Source organism: Salvia miltiorrhiza, chromosome 2 (genome assembly GCF_028751815.1).
Source record: "Salvia miltiorrhiza cultivar Shanhuang (shh) chromosome 2, IMPLAD_Smil_shh, whole genome shotgun sequence".
Lineage (NCBI taxonomy): Eukaryota > Viridiplantae > Streptophyta > Magnoliopsida > Lamiales > Lamiaceae > Salvia > Salvia miltiorrhiza.
This window is the reverse complement of record NC_080388.1, coordinates 57422410-57439944: the sequence shown is the minus strand read 5'-3', so window position 1 is coordinate 57439944 and position 17535 is coordinate 57422410. Positions and strand designations below refer to the sequence as shown.

Below are 17535 nucleotides of genomic sequence, written 5' to 3'. Positions count from 1 at the left end.
TTTTTCTTTTTTTTAAAATAAAATTTTATTGTAAGACGTCTCTTGGTGGTTCGGACACTGACGCATGCTTAACTAATTAACGAGATAGAGGATTGCTTTAGTTTTGACAAAAATGATCGTCATTGTATTTTTTAAGTAAAATTAGTTACTATAAATTTCATATTTTAATTTGGCCACTACATATATATCTCTTATGGGTGACATTCTTGCAGATTTGCAATACATTTATAATGTGATGGAATAATATAAGTTCTCTTTTCTTCTGAGTTGGGGATTGGAAGTCTTGGTTGATGACTCACTCAATCCTTCAGAAAATATATTCTGCTTCCTTTGGAAATATAATTAATTATTAGTAGACAATATATTATCGTCGTCATTTGCCAATATTTTGTCGCTGACTTTGCGCTTGGTTGGCAAGGAAAAAAGAAGTCAAATTAATGGAATGTTTTCCTTTTCACTGGTAATGTGTAGAAAAAGCTTGCCAACCGATGTGATATGTAATGCTAATTAAATGGGATCATGCGACTTTAATCGTGACTCACCAATTAAATACCTTAACTTCGAATTTATTACACTTGACATCATGTTAACAAAAATATATCTTGTACCATCTTCTTAATTGTGTTCATACGTATGAAAGCATTTCTCTCAGAAACTCGATAATAATAGAGTATTTCTCAACCAGAAAAAAGAAAAAGAAAGATTCATCATGCATGGTTGTTATTAAGATAACTGGAACTTAAGCGTCATTAAACACTTGTTATAAATAATAGTAGTTCCGAAACTCGATAAATTATCTTTTAGAAAAAGAAAAAAAAAAACACTCAATATATATATTCATATAGTACTACTAGTTAGCACTCTTTTTAGTTGTTAATTTCTTTTTATTCTTAGGGTCGGGATCAAAAATGTTGAGGGCCTGATGAGGTGAATATTGCAGAAACTTTACACGAAAAAACAGTATATATAAAATAACTTTATGAAAAATCATATTTTTCTTGCTTTCTTGGTCACAGAGTTACTGTTAAATATATAATATACTTAATTCATTAATTAAGTTACATGCTTCCAACATATTACTTTAAATGTGGTTTTTTTTTCTTGATTTTTTTTCAGCACTCTGAAATGGACATATTACTTTAAATGAATGATATATTTAATTCTCTCTTTGAAAAACTTTCTTTCGACATTAGGGAATCAATCCATTTAATTTTAATACATACTTGATGTTTGACTTTTGATTTTTTCTATATTCTCTCGTATCTTTTTTTTTTTTTCAATTTTATATGCTTTAATTTAATTTTCATATTATTAATTAGGATTTATTTAATCCAAAGTGCTGAGTATTATGTAACAAAAGTCGTAGTTTCAAAGAAAACATTCACTAGGGTTGTGTATTTGCATGAATAAAGATTGGTTCAAATGAGTACGTATAATTATATATAGGAGTGTAAAATAAGATTTATTTTTATATAGTCTTTAGATCGTTAAGATTTATGATGAATTTATTATTTTGCTAAATAAATTTGTACTTCAGAATTTGAATTTCATAAATAATAAAAAAATATTTATTTAAATTTTCATCTTTCACAAATAATTCATTATATTTCATTTCATAGGAACGTATTTTGTACGATATGTAACAGCAACTAAGTTGTGCGTGCATATACATATATGTTTGTGCATATCAATTGAAGCAGTAAATTAACTGAAATTGAACGGGCTATCTATATGGGCCTTGGGGTTTATCAGGCAGAGGTAGAAAAGCCCGTTTAATAAAGAAGAAAATGAGGAAGGCTTAAGTTACTAGCGAACTGACATTGATTTACATAGATGTAACGTCTCCCACCTTACAAAAATCATAAGCTCCACCGTTCAATTTCAGCAAATTTCACATAAGACCCAAATCTGGGTGTCGTTTTCCCTCAACACATCTACACAAATTTTGGGCTCCAATAAAGACAAGTGTCCGGTACTAACCTTAAGCCAGTCTCAGGGCCCAATATTATTAATTCTATACTAAAAATTTGACGTAAAATTAGCCCATAAGTTTACTTCAATAATTACAACTATTACCTCCTAACTAAAATATTAGTAATAAATAAACTATATTACCCCTGCAACCACAATTAAATTCCTAATAAACAGGGATTACAAAAATACCCAAAATCCATGCTAATAAAATCGAAAAATTCAGTTTGAATATTTTGGATTCTCGGTTCGAATCAAATTGAGTTTTGTCCAATTTTCAAAATTTTGGATCTGTTTGAATGGGTATATTTTAAAACTAAATAATTCAAAATTCAAATTATATTTAATTATATCTATTATAAATATAATGTAATAAATGGTATGAGATCCAGTGTCTCACAATTTTATGTGTACCACTATGTTTCACTCTTATAACTATTATTTTAATAATAATTTTTATAAAAATAAAATTTATTATAATACTATGAATTATACTTAACTTCTATTTCAAAAAATATATATATATATATATACAATAACTTTTAATTTATCAACATAACTTTAAAAAAAATAACATTTTTAAAAAATATATACCATAAAATTTACCATTGCTTAATCTTGCGAAATAACAAATGAGATCATTCCTCTCACCACAAAAAACACGCGTATAACGACTGAATTAACGATCAAAATTTTCGGTCGTTATTTTAGCGGGCCTAACGACCGATTTACGACTGTTTCATGATCGATTTTTTTAAATTTTTTTGTTATTTTTTATTTTTTTTAATTAAAAAGTCAATTTTTTAAAGACCGTATTTTTGTTCATTACTACTCCCTCCGTCCCAGGCCAATAGGCTCATTTCTTTTCGACACGGAGATTAAGAAAATCACTTTTTGGTAGTTAAATGGTGTGGTCCACCAAAAATTAACCTTTTTAAGTATTCCCTTATTTTTTCTTAATCACTTTTGTTTACTTATTTCATTTTAACATTCTATATTTAAAATTAATGATTTAATTCATGAATTAAGTGGCTGCATTAAATCAAACAAATAAAGGATATGTAAAGTGAAAAATTGGCGACAATTTAAATTATAAACCCAAGATTTTGTTCACATTTGGAGTTGAAAAAATTTGCGCTAGATTACATAATTCATAGGCTAAAACTTTATGGCGCCAAATTTAAGGCTTTGAAATTCAGCCTTTAGCTCTATATATATCCATCAAACTAACACTACAAATTATACAACCTAAACTAGAACTTATAATCTGAAATTCTTCAAGGCTGAACAGTGGCAGAATGCATTTGAAAGATCTTCAAGATGAGGAAAAGATGGCGGTGGTGCAGTTTCTTCTTCAAAACTCGAAGGATGGAAAATCGACATATGGCAAGATGAAGCAAGTCGGCACCAAATTCAACCTTGGGCGGCTCACAGTCACTCGTTTGTGGGCTGAAGCCAAAAATCAAAAGCAACAAAGGTTATCAACTTAAACACAAAGAAGAGATTCACACCACGTATCACGAAGAGACTTCAGATTGATCTAGCACAAATACAGTCATTGAAACTTTGTAGAAGAGGCACAATTAGAAAGTTAGCATGTGACATAAACATTAGCAAGAACACAGTGGGTAGATGGGTTCATTTAGGTCTAATCAGAGCGCATACGAGCGCAATATAGCCAAATCTGACAACACCTAATAAGCTTCTCAGGTTAAGGTGGTAATGTGGTCTTTGATGAGAAAATAGGCATTTTCCCATTCATACAAAAATTTCCAGCTAAAAGAAGAAGCAAGAACAGAAGTGCAGGGACTCTAGAGACAAAACCAGTGCAGTCCATAATAAAATTGGTGATGAAAGACAGCTTTATCAACCAGGTATGGAAAGGAAGTGAGTTATGCAATCAATGTAAAGGTGTACTTTATTATGTAGAGCTATTATGCAAATTGTAACTGTTCAAGCTTGTTTTAATTTCAGATTATACCAGCTATTATGACTAAATGGCCAGAATTTGCATCAAAGATGATTTTTATTCAACAAGATTATGCCAAGCCACACATAAGTGACTCGGATCCAAAATTCAGGCAGGTTGTCTCTCAAAATGGCTTTGGTATAAGAATTGTTCACCAACCACCCAGCTCACCGGACACGAATGTCAATGACTTGGGGTGGTTTAGAGCAATTCAAAGCATTCAAGAGGAGACTGTCTGCACTACTGTTGATCAATTAGTGAATGCAGTATGCAATAGCTTCATGGAACTCAATCCAGTAGCCTTGAACAAGGTATTTTTATCTCTACAAGGATGCATGATAGAAACAATGAAAATTAAAGACCATAATGGGTACAAACTGCCACATATGAGCAAGGATGCTCTCATAAGGTAGAATGCCCTTCCTATCTCATTGGAAGTGGACAATAATCTAGTGAATGAGTGCATCACTCACTTGATTCAGGCAGGGGAAGAAGAGAGCATGCAGGACATGATGATACAGTTGGGGTTTGAATATGAGGTTCTACACAGAGCACTTGCATCCTAGAAATGAAGGGATACTAATTTTCGTAAAGTGTTTGTAATGCACACAAGACTCTAGTAAAGATGGTTATTTTTGTAAAGTTTTTGTAAAGCCTTTGCAAAGCTAGGGAAGATGCTGATTTTTGTAAAGTGTTTGTAATGCACACTATGAATGCAGAATATTGCAACCAACACAACCATACAAGGCTCACCAAACACTAAGATACTGATTCACAAAATGGGCTACACAGATTGGCGGTCGCAAACACAGCTCATCAAGTTAGAATCACAACTGCGTTTACTGGCCAAGATTGCAACTCATTTAAAGTCTCAAATTATTTTAGCATCACATATGCAAAAAACACAAAAAAATATCTCATCATCTTAGCCAAATAAACCCAATAACATATATGCTCTTGCCAATTTAACATGCATCAACAATTTAGGGCATCACAGAAAGAGAATAGAGCATCACCCGTTTCAACAGAGCATGTTCAACAGAGCATCACCCATGAAAAATTCAATAGAGCATCACCCGACAAAGCAAATTTTAATGCATCAAAAATCTCATCATCTTAGCCAAATAAACCCAAATAAAACTCATCATATTCAACATAGCATCACCCATCATCAGCACATACAAATGAACCCAAAATCCACTGAAAAGAACAGAGCATCATAGATGCGACATCAAGCAAAAAAAAGGAAAGTTCTCACCCGTTTCATAATGGGAAAATAGATTTTGGTGAATCAGTCTACAATGCGTTGGAATCGATAGGGAGGTGGTGCTTTTATTTTCGCCTCTTCCTCTGCACCGGTCACCGACTCTTCCTCTTCTTCAACCACCAATGCCTCCGGCAACTCGGTCTCCGGCAGATCCTAAGGTCTTCGGGCAACTCGAACCGCCTTCCTCACTTTCTATCGAACCACCTTCCTTTGATCTGCTCGAAAACGACATAGAATATAGCCATCGAGATGTTGATTCAACTCAAATTTATTGGGTAATTGAGAGTCCAACGCATATCCGCCGCTCAGAAGCTCGATTTCATCTAACAATGGTTGATTTCGCACAAATCGGGAGGGACCTTCGAGTATACATCACGACGGCTAGGGTTTCGTGGTTGTGACAGAGGTGGGTTGCGGTTGAGGGGAAAAGAGTGGCGACAGACTTAGAAGAAAATGGGTGGAGATCGGCGGCTAGGGTTTCGTAGTTGAGAGAGAGAATGAGGCGGAAGGGAAGAGACGGAAGTAAGTGGAGGAGAATGAGTGTTTTTAGGGTTTTAATTAGGGGTGTATATCTCCTTTAATCAAGTACTTAACAATTTAATTAGAGCCCTAATTATTTCTAAACAAAGACTGGACGTATTGGACTGGGACAGCCCAAATATGAAAACGAGCCTATTAGAGTGAGACGAAGGGAGTATTTTTTTTATTTATTTTTTTCTCCTTTTTAGGTTAAATATCAACTTCTCCCAACGTTTTAACGGCCGCCCAAGGTGCAGCTCTAACGGGGTTAAGCACCGTAAAATGCAGGGGGCGATTTGCTTTAAACAACGTTAACCCTGACGTTAGGGTGTTAAAGGCGATAGAGGTGTCAACGTTGGGGGGAGGTGGGGGAAATGTTACTTAACCCTACTTTTTTTAATTAAAAAATTTTCATTTTTTTTATTTTTTTAAAGACCGAATTTTCATTCGTTAATATTATTTTTTTATTTTTTATTATTTTATTTTGTTTTTATTTTTTATATTTTTATATTTTTATATATTTTATATTTTTTTAACGACAAAAAAAAATATTGACGATTGAAAAAAAAAATATTAACGAACGAAAACTTTTTAATTTTTAATTTATTTATTTATTTATTTTAATTTTTTATTTTTTAACGACCAAAAATTCGATCGTTAATAATTTATTTTTATTTTTTTGTTTATATATATATATAAATATTTAATTTAAAAAAAATATTTTTAATTAATTTTCTATTTTATTCTTATTTTAAAATTATTGAGAATATTTTAAAATTGATTATTATTTTTCATAATATTTTATTTTTAAAAAATAATTAACGATAATATTATTTTTTTAATTATTTTAAATTCGATCGTATATTACCGCCACTCTTTCGTCGGCACTACAAGTCTTAGATATCATCTCAATATATTCTAAGGCTATAAATGAATGATATTGCATTTTTAAATAGGGTTTAAATGAATTAATAGGTGTTAGTTATATCAATAATACGCGTGTTCTGAATTGGTGACTACTCGAAATGAACCTTAAGGTTAATTGTGCTTTACTTAAGACACTACTAAGATGGGTGACCCACTGGAAAGTTCGTCATATCGTATGCAATTAAGTTCAAAATACATTAGAAATACCAAAAAAATACTTGTGGGATACAAAGATAGATTGATAAAAAAGAAATTGAAAAAAAAATTAATATTTTTTTTTAACGATCGAAAAATAAAATAAAATTTACGATCGAAAATTCGATCGCTAAAAAAAATCGATCGTTAAATTTAACGACTGAAAAAAACGTTCGTTGGACCTGGAAAGGCGATGCAAACAGCGACCACCGAAAACGGTCGTTAACACGATTATTGACCGTTTTTGAGGAAATAACAATCGAAATTTTTGTCGTTAGAGCCGTGTTTTCTTGTAGTGTCTATCATTACGTGCTACATTGCCCAAGCAACTAGATTATAAACTCTCAAGATCGATATATGGTAGTATTATTTACACTTTTCAGAAAATGACATGTGATTATAAAAGTCTATTGTCTTCTTTGATGAATTTTCACAATTACTCCACATGTAAACTTGTACATTGAGAAATTTATGCAGTTGGAAATGCACATAAACAAGACAAACAACCAAAATTTCCGGATCAGGCTCTCGTTGATGCCCCATTGCAACGTAACTTTATTCTCCCTTTTAATGTTTAACTAACTAAATCTCTATACATTCAGAAATTTCTCTTCTCTTTCTCTTGCTTTTCATTATATATGAAAATGACGTGTCTGCTGCATTTTGTTTAACACTGATCATTTCTACATAGAAAAATCATCATCGTGGATTTCGTAAGAAATTGTACAACCTAAATAGATTTCTCCATCAGTTTAAAGCAAGCATCCCTATATATTGAAAGATACTACATACTTTGATATCCACTTTAATTAACCTTTTCTCTTTATACATAACAAATACCTTTTCTACAGACCCCTAAATGTCGATTTTTATTAGGAGCATGAATTTGACGACAGAAAGGAAATTTATGTCCTTGTAATACAAAGAAACATTTTTTTTATGTTGTTGTCATGAACCCTAAGCTTTACAAAGCTTAACAATTACGTTTTGTAATTTACAACACTTTTAGAATAATCCCATGATATATATTCTTATATTAATTGCAAGATTTCTTGATTAGATTATCTTAATTAGTAGTAGGAAATACCTGGTAGTCTAGAGATCACAATTGATAATTGTATCATATTAGACATTCATAGATAATTATGAAAAATTCGTATTTTTTTGTAAAGATAACTTCTAGCCTCCATTATAAAAATACATATAGCCACTTTTTGTGTGTGTATATATATATATATATATATATATATATATATATATATATATATATAAAACAAAGGTACCCTTAATGAAAATACACATTACAAAAAAAATCGCAATTAACGACGGAAAAATTTATCGCTAAAACACTATTTTTTGTCATTAATTATAATTAACGACGGATCCGTTCCGTCGTTGATCCTTTCGTGGCAAACTCAATTAACGATGAAAATTTTCGTCATTAAATTTAACGATGGATTAATGACGACAACTTCCGTCGTTAATTCGACGATTTTTTATTTATTTATTAATTTCAATTGAAGGAATTTTATTTTCAATTTTTTAACGCATTTTGTACTCGATCGAATGCACTTTTGTATACTTTCCAGTGGGTCGCTCATCTTGATAGTGCTCTAGATCAAATACGATTAATCTTAAAGTTTCTTTCGAGTAGTCACAAGTATAGAATAGGCAAATTATTGATATAATAGCACCTATCAATACATATAAACTCACTTTTAATATACAATTTCATTTATGCATACCCTATGTCGAGATGTATAACTAAAACTTGTCAATTTTTAATAATGATCGATTTTAAAATAATATTTTTTTTATAAAAACTAATATTACTGTTTAGAACAAGTTTAGGAAATTATCATCGATTTTAAAATAAGAAAAAAATATAAAAAATAAATTTTGAAATTAAGTAAAAAAATAAAAATGATTTTCAAATAGTAATTTTCACAATGGAATTTAACAAACGACGGATTAAATAGAATTTATTTTAAATTAAATACACAAATTATTTCAAATTTTAAAAAAATAGAAAAATAGTCATTAATGACGGATCAACGACGGAAATAATACAAATATATATATATATATATATATATAAATAAATTAAAAATAAATATAAAAATTATAAAATATTAATTAACAACGGAAAATAGTCACATGATCTTTTTTTGTTTGTTTGTGTTATTCGCTTAGTTTTTCATATTACTATATATAATTGTGGCTACTTTTTTATCTTTCTAGCAGCAAAATGACCCTATACAGGTAATGAATGCATGTATACATCAAGTAGTTCTGAAATATGAAAATAAAATGTGATTAAATTAAAAATAGAAGATCGTAACTGCGAGTGAAAAACTAGTTATAAAGATGAGTGGGCAATGGAGATGGCCCTAATGTATATATAGATTGAGAAATTAAAGCATATATTCTCCTACTCCGATGGCTTGTCTTCTTCTCAGACACCTTTATGTCCCGCAAACTTTAGACCTTCTTTTAAGGGTTTTGCCAAATTTATGTAACTTTAAGCAATTCATATGTTATAATTAATCAACCCCAACTCAAATTTTAATATTGGCTGAGTACTCAAAAGGGATGCCTTTTTTCATCAAAAGAAAAAAATATATGAAAATCACATAGTGGGATGTGCTTCCTCCTTGATTCAAGAAACATAGAACCAACATAAAATTGGGGATGATGGTTACAGAATTCTTTTCACCTGAGTTTTATCTTTTTAAAGTTGCTTTTCACCTAAATGAAAATGAAATATTTACATCCCAATTACCAAGTCAACACGCAATGATGAGTGAAATGAGATAGGATTTAAAATCATTGTTAATTACTTTTTGTCATTGTCATTTGGTTATTACTTTACTTCATTATATATTGTAGCTGTATTTAAAATCACAACCACAAACCTTTAGACCTAATAATCATATGTGATCGTACGGTGCTATCCTTTTCACTTTCTTTTTGATGTTTTCCCGATTCAAAATTCTTTATATTTAATTGAATTACGATGCTTAATTAAATTCATATAAAAAAGAAGTGGCTGTGGATTAATCTAATCCATCAAACAAAAAAAGGAGGGATATCTGTAAAGTTAGATGCGTGGGGGTTTGACTTTGAAATCTACTGATTAAATCTTGCCAATAAAAAGAAGGTTATAATTTAGTGATGTAAATGGTCCATAATTTATAATCACGTCAGATTGTAGGGTTACGTTTGTTTTTTTTTTTTTTCATTTAGGTTTTCTTTTTTTAAGAAATCAAGTCCAAAGAATATGCTCTTCTGACAGCTACTTTTCATTATTTTATATGAATTCTATTTATATAATTAGCATAATATATAAGTGAATAAATTTTTCTACTGTTAAACAGTTTTTCAGGATAAAGTTATACACCCTTTTAGTTATAAACAATGTCTATATCGAGAATGATAATTGGTTCTTTTTAGGCGAGCAGAGATATATTTATTCGCGTGTCTATAATTCGGTTATGATTATTTACTTTTGTAGTGCTATATGATCGAGTAATTGTCCACACATTATTTTATTTTTTAATTAACATCATGCATAATAATAATAATAATAATAATATAGTTGCTAAAATGAAAATGAGTTGTTGGGTCCCGTAGAGGTACTGAACTGGTGTATGGGTGGGGAGGATACACCAGTAGACTATTTTTGAAAAACTTCTTTGTAAACTGAAGTTAGTATCAAAACTGAAACTGGAATGAGTTGTCTGAAGTAATCAGTGTGAAATGAGATCAGTTAAAAGAGGGCGTAGACTGATACTGATAGTGGTTCAATATTTTAACTTCAGTGCGAGAAACTTGTCGACACACTGATAATTCACTTAGGGTTTCAGTCTAATCCGTTTTAAACAATCAGAGAAGTGTTAGAAATCTTACTAACTATCCGAATATTTGTTAGTTAGACTGATAGCACTTAGAGCGGAAACGATTTTATGAAATAGCCTTTAAGTGAATCACTTTGTCAGTTCTTAGGGTTTCTCTTTTCACTTTATCAGCTTCAGTATGAAGAAGAGTTTGTGCACAGATAGGTAAAAATTAAATACTGAAAGCAATAAAAACACAAAGAGTTTTACATGGTTCGAAAAATAATTTCCTACGTCCACAGTCAGTCACTCACACTGACAAATCACCGGGCTTGTGCTTGCGGGTGCATAGCAAACCTTGCTTCTGAAACACTCGTTTCAGAGCCAACACACTGGGTTGGACTTTTCTCCTTCTTAACTCGCAATTGCTAAGACAACACATGTCTAGCTTGCGAAGGTTAAGATTTTCTGAGTTCAGACAACCGTGTCGAACTCTCTCTATCTCAAACGCTCTACTCACTCTGGTTGAAAAGGGTTCAAATCTTCCAACTTAAGATTACTGAGAACAGGATCTCAAGTAATTATAGTCTAGGCTAAAGATAAAGAATATTTGCCTAGAAGCATCTAAAAAAATGTGTGTATATCAGGTGGGCTGATATTTAGCAATGGGAATTCTCTTCTTCGATTAAAGTGTTTTGGCTAAGTATAAACTGAGTCTTGAGTTTGGCAGAGCTTCAGCATGTGTTCTTGAATCGGTGAGGTCGAAAGTTGATTCTTAAGCTCTATTTATAGGCGAATGAGGAGGAATAGATCCGTTGTAGGGGATCCTTCAATCCTATATGCCGTTTGACTTGTCAAGTCAAATATGGCTAAGGTCTTCGTCCTCTACCTCCTTTACGCCGAAAGAGGTATGGTGTTACAGTGTACGGTAACACGAAAAAGGAAACTTTGCAGGGTGAAGGACGATTCACCATATCTTTGCATTAAATGCACTATCATTTGCATTAAATGTGGCATGTACTGGACGTATTCAAAATGTCCTTCGTTAACATTGGGTGTGTTATTCATTACTTCTGTTTCAGTCCGTATCTGCAATATCAGTCCGAGGTTTCCATTCGCAGCATTATTCCAGTTGCATTGAATGTTTTCGACTGATTCAGGTGTACTTAAGTGCCTAACACTTGTTCTTCAGTGCATATTCTTCATTGAATTCAGTAATAAATTCAGGTAGACTTTAGTCTTAAGTATGATGTCTTCAGTCCTTCATTCTTCAGTCTTCAAGACTTCAGTGCTTTGGTCTTCAGTTCTTTGGTCTTCAACCTTTAAGACTTCAGTGCTTTGGTCTTCAGTTCTTTGGTCTTCAGCCTTTAAGTCTTCGGTGCTTTGGTCTTCAGTCATTACCTCTTCAGACTATACAAAAAAAAAAATGAACTCCAACAGTTGAGTTCAAAAGAAATTCTAGTCTATTAAAATCCAAGGGATTTTGGGATCATCAAAACTAAGGTTTTAGGATATTTCTTCTTATTTCCCAACATGAGTGTTCAAACGAACGAAAAACAAAATTATTAGTACATGTTTCATTATATATACTAGATCAGAATTTATGTAATTAGATGTTACTTCCCACATTTATCGTGTGTGTCAATCATGCGAAATATTCATTAGGGATTTTAAAAATCAATACCTGTTCATTTAACATTATATGTTATAAATATGCTCAGACGAATTTTTCTTTATTTTTCTCCTTTTCAAACCCTCAATCTCATACGGTTCTCTCTCTCTCTCTCTCTCTCTCTCTCCAATGACCTCTTATTCAATTTTACCATCGTCACAGTTGCCATCCTCTTTTGCATATTCACTTGTACATCGTCGTCAACATTATTTTCTCCATATCTACTTTTCTTCTTCGAGGTCTATATGTTTCAAGAATTTCAGATCTATGAGAGTTATAGGATCCAAATTCATATATATGAAGATCTGGAATGAAATGAAACGAATTCATACCATATGTTCCAAGTTATGTCTCGCCAACTAGAGGAATGGATGGTGCAAACGCACCCATTAGCACCATCCATTATGTCTGTTCATAGATCCGTCGCAGATATGTGCGACACGAATGGTACAAAATATCTCATTTCACACTATTCATACCAAGTATATCGGTGGATACTTTTTGGGGTGATGAAGAAACCAATTGCTTCCCCAAAATACGTGCCCAAAAAAAGTATTTACTATCGCAGTCGGTGGTATAAGTTTCAAATAATTGAAAAGTTAGTTCATGCATTAGTTAGATTTGCAAGATTTCATTTTATTTTGTGTCATTTTGTGAGATTTGTACTTGTACTTGTATTTGTTGTAAAATGAAGAAGGTAAATAAAATGTTGATTTAAATTTGTGTTATTTCGTGTTATTTTCCGTTGATTCAAAAACTGAAAGGTTATGGTACAAAAAAACCTTTTCGTATAATTCGTTTCAAGATATGTCGTGACAACTCTTGGAATGAACAGTACGAATATTCCATTTTGTATCATTTGTCTCGAGGTCTATCGCGCTAGCACTTGAGACGAATGGTACAAATAGGTCCATTTATATCATTCGTTCCAAGAGTTGTCGTGCTAGCACTTGGGATAAATAGTACGAAAGGGCATACAAGCACCATTTGCCTCAATGTCTATAGCGCCAAGTGTTCGCAAATGGTACGAAATGACCTATTCATACCATTCGTTCAACGAAATGACCTATTTACACCATTTGTCTTAAGGTCTATCGCGCCAACTTTTGATATGAATGGTATGAATATTCCATTTCGTATCTTTTGTCCGCTATTATATTTACTACGCCTCAAGTGCACGGTGTAGTTGCAATAAGTGGATAGTAAATTCGTATTACACAAGGATTAGTGATTTAATTCTAGTGATTATCCTAAATCATTGAACTAGGCTGTCTTAAGGTATGTCGCGCCAGCACTTGAGATGAATTATACAAATATTCCATTTCGTACCATTTATCCACTATTATTTTTACTACGCCGCAAGTATGCGATGCAGTTGCAATAAGTGGAAGCAAGGTCGTATTCCACGAGGATTAGTGATTCAATATTAGTGATTATCTTGAATCATTTAACTAAGGCTATTTAGACTGAATACTAATGTGATTGGGTTGTTTATCTAAGTGATTATCTAACAAATGAAATTATAATAAAACTTAAATAACAAATGTGATTAATGGAATGATAAAGTGATTTAGGTACTAGGCATCAATGGATTAACAATGGACTTCAATCTAAATTGATATGGTCTATTTATCTAGGGCGATCTCACACCTAGCTTTAGCTCCATCTCAGACGACTAAAACGGTAGATTATGGCTCATAATTGTCGTCCTCCAGTCAATTTCTAACCTATAACTTTCAAAAGCACAAAAGATCAATAAGCTATGACTCAAATTATCAATCTCCAGTTTATTGATATGATATGCTTCAAGCTCAATCTATTGTTGATTCTCTTCTCCCAATTCAAATCAACAAATTATAAATTAATGGCCAACCATTCATACAAGGAAGAAAGCTAGGGCTTGAAGAAATAATAAACACAATCAAGATACATATCAATAAAGAAATCAATTTACAATATCTATCTAGTCTAATCCTCAAATCAAGGGGGGAGTGGGGTTGCCAAGCTTAATTATAAATAAAGTACATAAATCAAGGAAACACATAATCAAAGGAAGAGATAGAAATGACAAATCAAATTTTACATCTTGCAATTTTTAATTTTCTTTTCTCTTCTTCAATACTCTTCAAAATGGGTTGTTGGAGGTAGTAATGGAGGCTAGGATTTTGAATGGAGTGTTGGTTGGAATTGTGTGAAAGTGATAAATGATCCCCCCCCTCTCCCTAATTGGAGGAGAAAAGGGGATTAGGCTGAAATTTACGTCTGGGATCATCCACAAGGTGAGTGATTCCGTATTTTTCCCGCGGTCACAGTAGTGAACATGCTCAGGACAGTAGGGGAAAGAGGGGAGAGCCCCGCGGTCGGGCCCACAGCCGCCGCCTGGTCTACGGGAGCTCTCTGTGTGACTTGGGCCAAGGGCCGTGACCCCATCCCTTCCACGGGTGATGTGCATCCCACAGCTGCAGGGCTACGGCCGTGGTCCTTGTGCGCGAGTCCACTCTCCCGACTTCGTTTTCCTTCGTCCGAGCTCTGATTCCACCGCCGTTTTGCTTATGGATTCCTCTCGAATTGTACTTCAACCTCATGCTTTTACAATTATCCAATTTATCTTGATTTTCCTTGAAATCACACCTAAAACTACAAGCAAGCATCAAATCTTTATAAAACTCGACATTAGAGCACAAACAAACATTCACAAACAAAAACATGAAGGAAAATGATAGCAAATCATACGAAATTGAGGTACGAAAACCATGTTAATTTGTCACCATTCGTTCTGCAAAATGAGGCAATATGTTCCAATACAAAAATCATAGGCTTGTACTTTTTTTTATATATTAAGAATCATAGGCTTGTAGTTTGTTCCAATAATTAATTCAAGTATAACTGATGAACAAAATTCGAATCAACTTTGTTTTCATTTTCCAACAAATACAATCACAAATCAACACGAAATATTACAAATCTGCAACTAACACACCAACAAATACAATCACAAATCAACACGAAATATTACAAATCTCACAACCAACACAAAATCTAACTAAATCTTTATTATTCATCATTCATTCACTTTCTTTCACTGGAGGAAAGCGTCGTGCAGGCGGCGATGATGAATTGGGTAAGGCCGGAGATTGTTGTCTTCTTTACCTCAATACGTCTCCGCCTGCGCATTTGATACGAATGGTACATATGAGAAAGGAAGTAAATACGGAGACTGAAAGTAGATATGGCGTCAATTGCGATAGATCTAGAAAGATAGAGGGGCTCGTTGGAGAGAGAGAGAGAGAGAGAGAGAAATACAAAGCTTATCAAAGTAGCATGTAGTACAATATACTCATATCTATAAATATATAAAAAAAAATTAAAATCTGATCAAAATTTGTGTTTTTTAGATTGGAGGCCAATATGGTTATCTCACAAGTTGACTAGTTCATATATAAATTAAAGAGTAAAATTTTGGAATAGCCAAAATGAATCATAAAACACAAATTATGGCCACTCATTGAAAAAACATAAATTTTGGCCATTTTTATAGCTTTGGGACGTTTTTGCCCTTAATTGGGCGGACTGGGTAGGGTCAGGAGCGCGGGTTGCGTGCCGGGTAGGATTAGGCACGCGGGTCGGGTTAGGCACTTATGGCACTATTAGTGCCATAAGTGTCAACGAAATTTTTTTTTTACTCCCCCTGCCCTGTCTACCCCCCAGACCCCCGACCCCACCCACCCCCAAGCCAAAAAAAAAATTACTCCCCCTAGATAAAAATAAATCAAATTTTACTTTTGTTATTTTATTTTATGGCACTAATAGTGTCATAAGTGCCAACGAAAATCCAAAATAAAATAAAGTAAAATGGTCTTTTTAGCACTTATGGCACTATTAGTGCCATAAGTGCCAAACATGCAGAACAATTATAGAAACAACAACATCATCTAAACCCTAAATGGATAATCTAAACCTTAAATGGATAATCTAAACCCTAAATGAAATATCTAAACCCTAGGGGAAGAGTTTAAAAAGTTCCTTTTGGCTTGGAGGTGGGTGGGGTCGGGGGTCTGGGGGGGTAGACATGGCAGGGGGAGTAAAAAAAAAATTTCGTTGGCACTTATGGCACTAATATATAGTGCCATAAGTGCCTAACCCGACCCGCGTGCCTGATCCTACCCGGCATGCGACCCGCGCTCCTGACCCTACCCAGTCCGCCCAATTAGGGGTATATTAGGCATATTGCCTAATTAATGGCCATAATTTGTGTTTTTTCAATTAGTGGTCAAATATTGTGTTTGCATGTTCAATGTGGCCATTTGACACCATTGTTTCTAAATTAAAAGTAAAGACACTTTAATAATAAAAATAACGTGGGATTTCTTGCAAATGTATCTGGGTATCGACAAAAAATTATTGAATAACAAAATTAGAAATGACATTATGAAGCCTGAAATTGAGTGATCCAAATTAGAGCAGGCAAAGAAGCATGTTAGGCCGTGGTACAAACATTTATTGGTTTCGTTGTCTGCGTTGCGTTCCGCTCCATGTGCATCACTCTTGCCAAACCCTTTTCTCTTTTTTATTTTTCATCATTTTTTATTTTGCATGTAAAAGTAACTTAGATATTTTGATAATTGGGATTGGCGATCGCGCTAATATTTGAACATGGTTTTTTTTTTTTTTTTTTAATGTTCTTCATTGAACCTTAGCCTATATATATATATATATAATACGAAATATATCGATAATTTTTGCTTTTCAATGTTAGCAAGAGCATTATATTCAACCAAAAATGGCCAACCATACTCGTAGCATAATGAAGGTAATTTAAGTCTGTGTAATCATATCATATTTCCTATGAATGTACGCGTGGAATTTATTGATGTACAATATATTTAAGGGTCATGGTCCCAAAATCATCCTCTATATATAACAGTGGAGCACCCTTAGATTTAAGCTAGTCATTTCAAGACAAATACAATAATATATAGTCTCGAATTATCTATTCTCTAAGACCAACCTACATGAGATAAAGAGACTACTTAAACTATGATATTACGTATTTCATATTTAATTCAATTTTATACTTTACATTGCAACAACCCAAGTTTAGAAGAATTCTAGTGAACTCAGAGACCTGTCCTAATGTCACAGCCCGCCTTAACTAAGGATAGTTAAGCCGAGTGATCTA

General features: G+C 32.8%; 1 long non-coding RNA gene across 1 annotated transcript; it reads right to left on the bottom strand.

Annotated features, from left to right (window-relative positions):
* Positions 1-3038: 3038 nt before the first annotated feature.
* Positions 3039-5348, bottom strand: LOC131010575 (uncharacterized). Its single transcript, XR_009096603.1, has 2 exons — positions 5199-5348; positions 3039-3420 (listed from the first exon to the last, which is right to left on the bottom strand). It is a non-coding gene; the product is annotated as an uncharacterized LOC131010575 (long non-coding RNA).
* Between the last annotated feature and the right edge of the window lie 12187 nt (positions 5349-17535).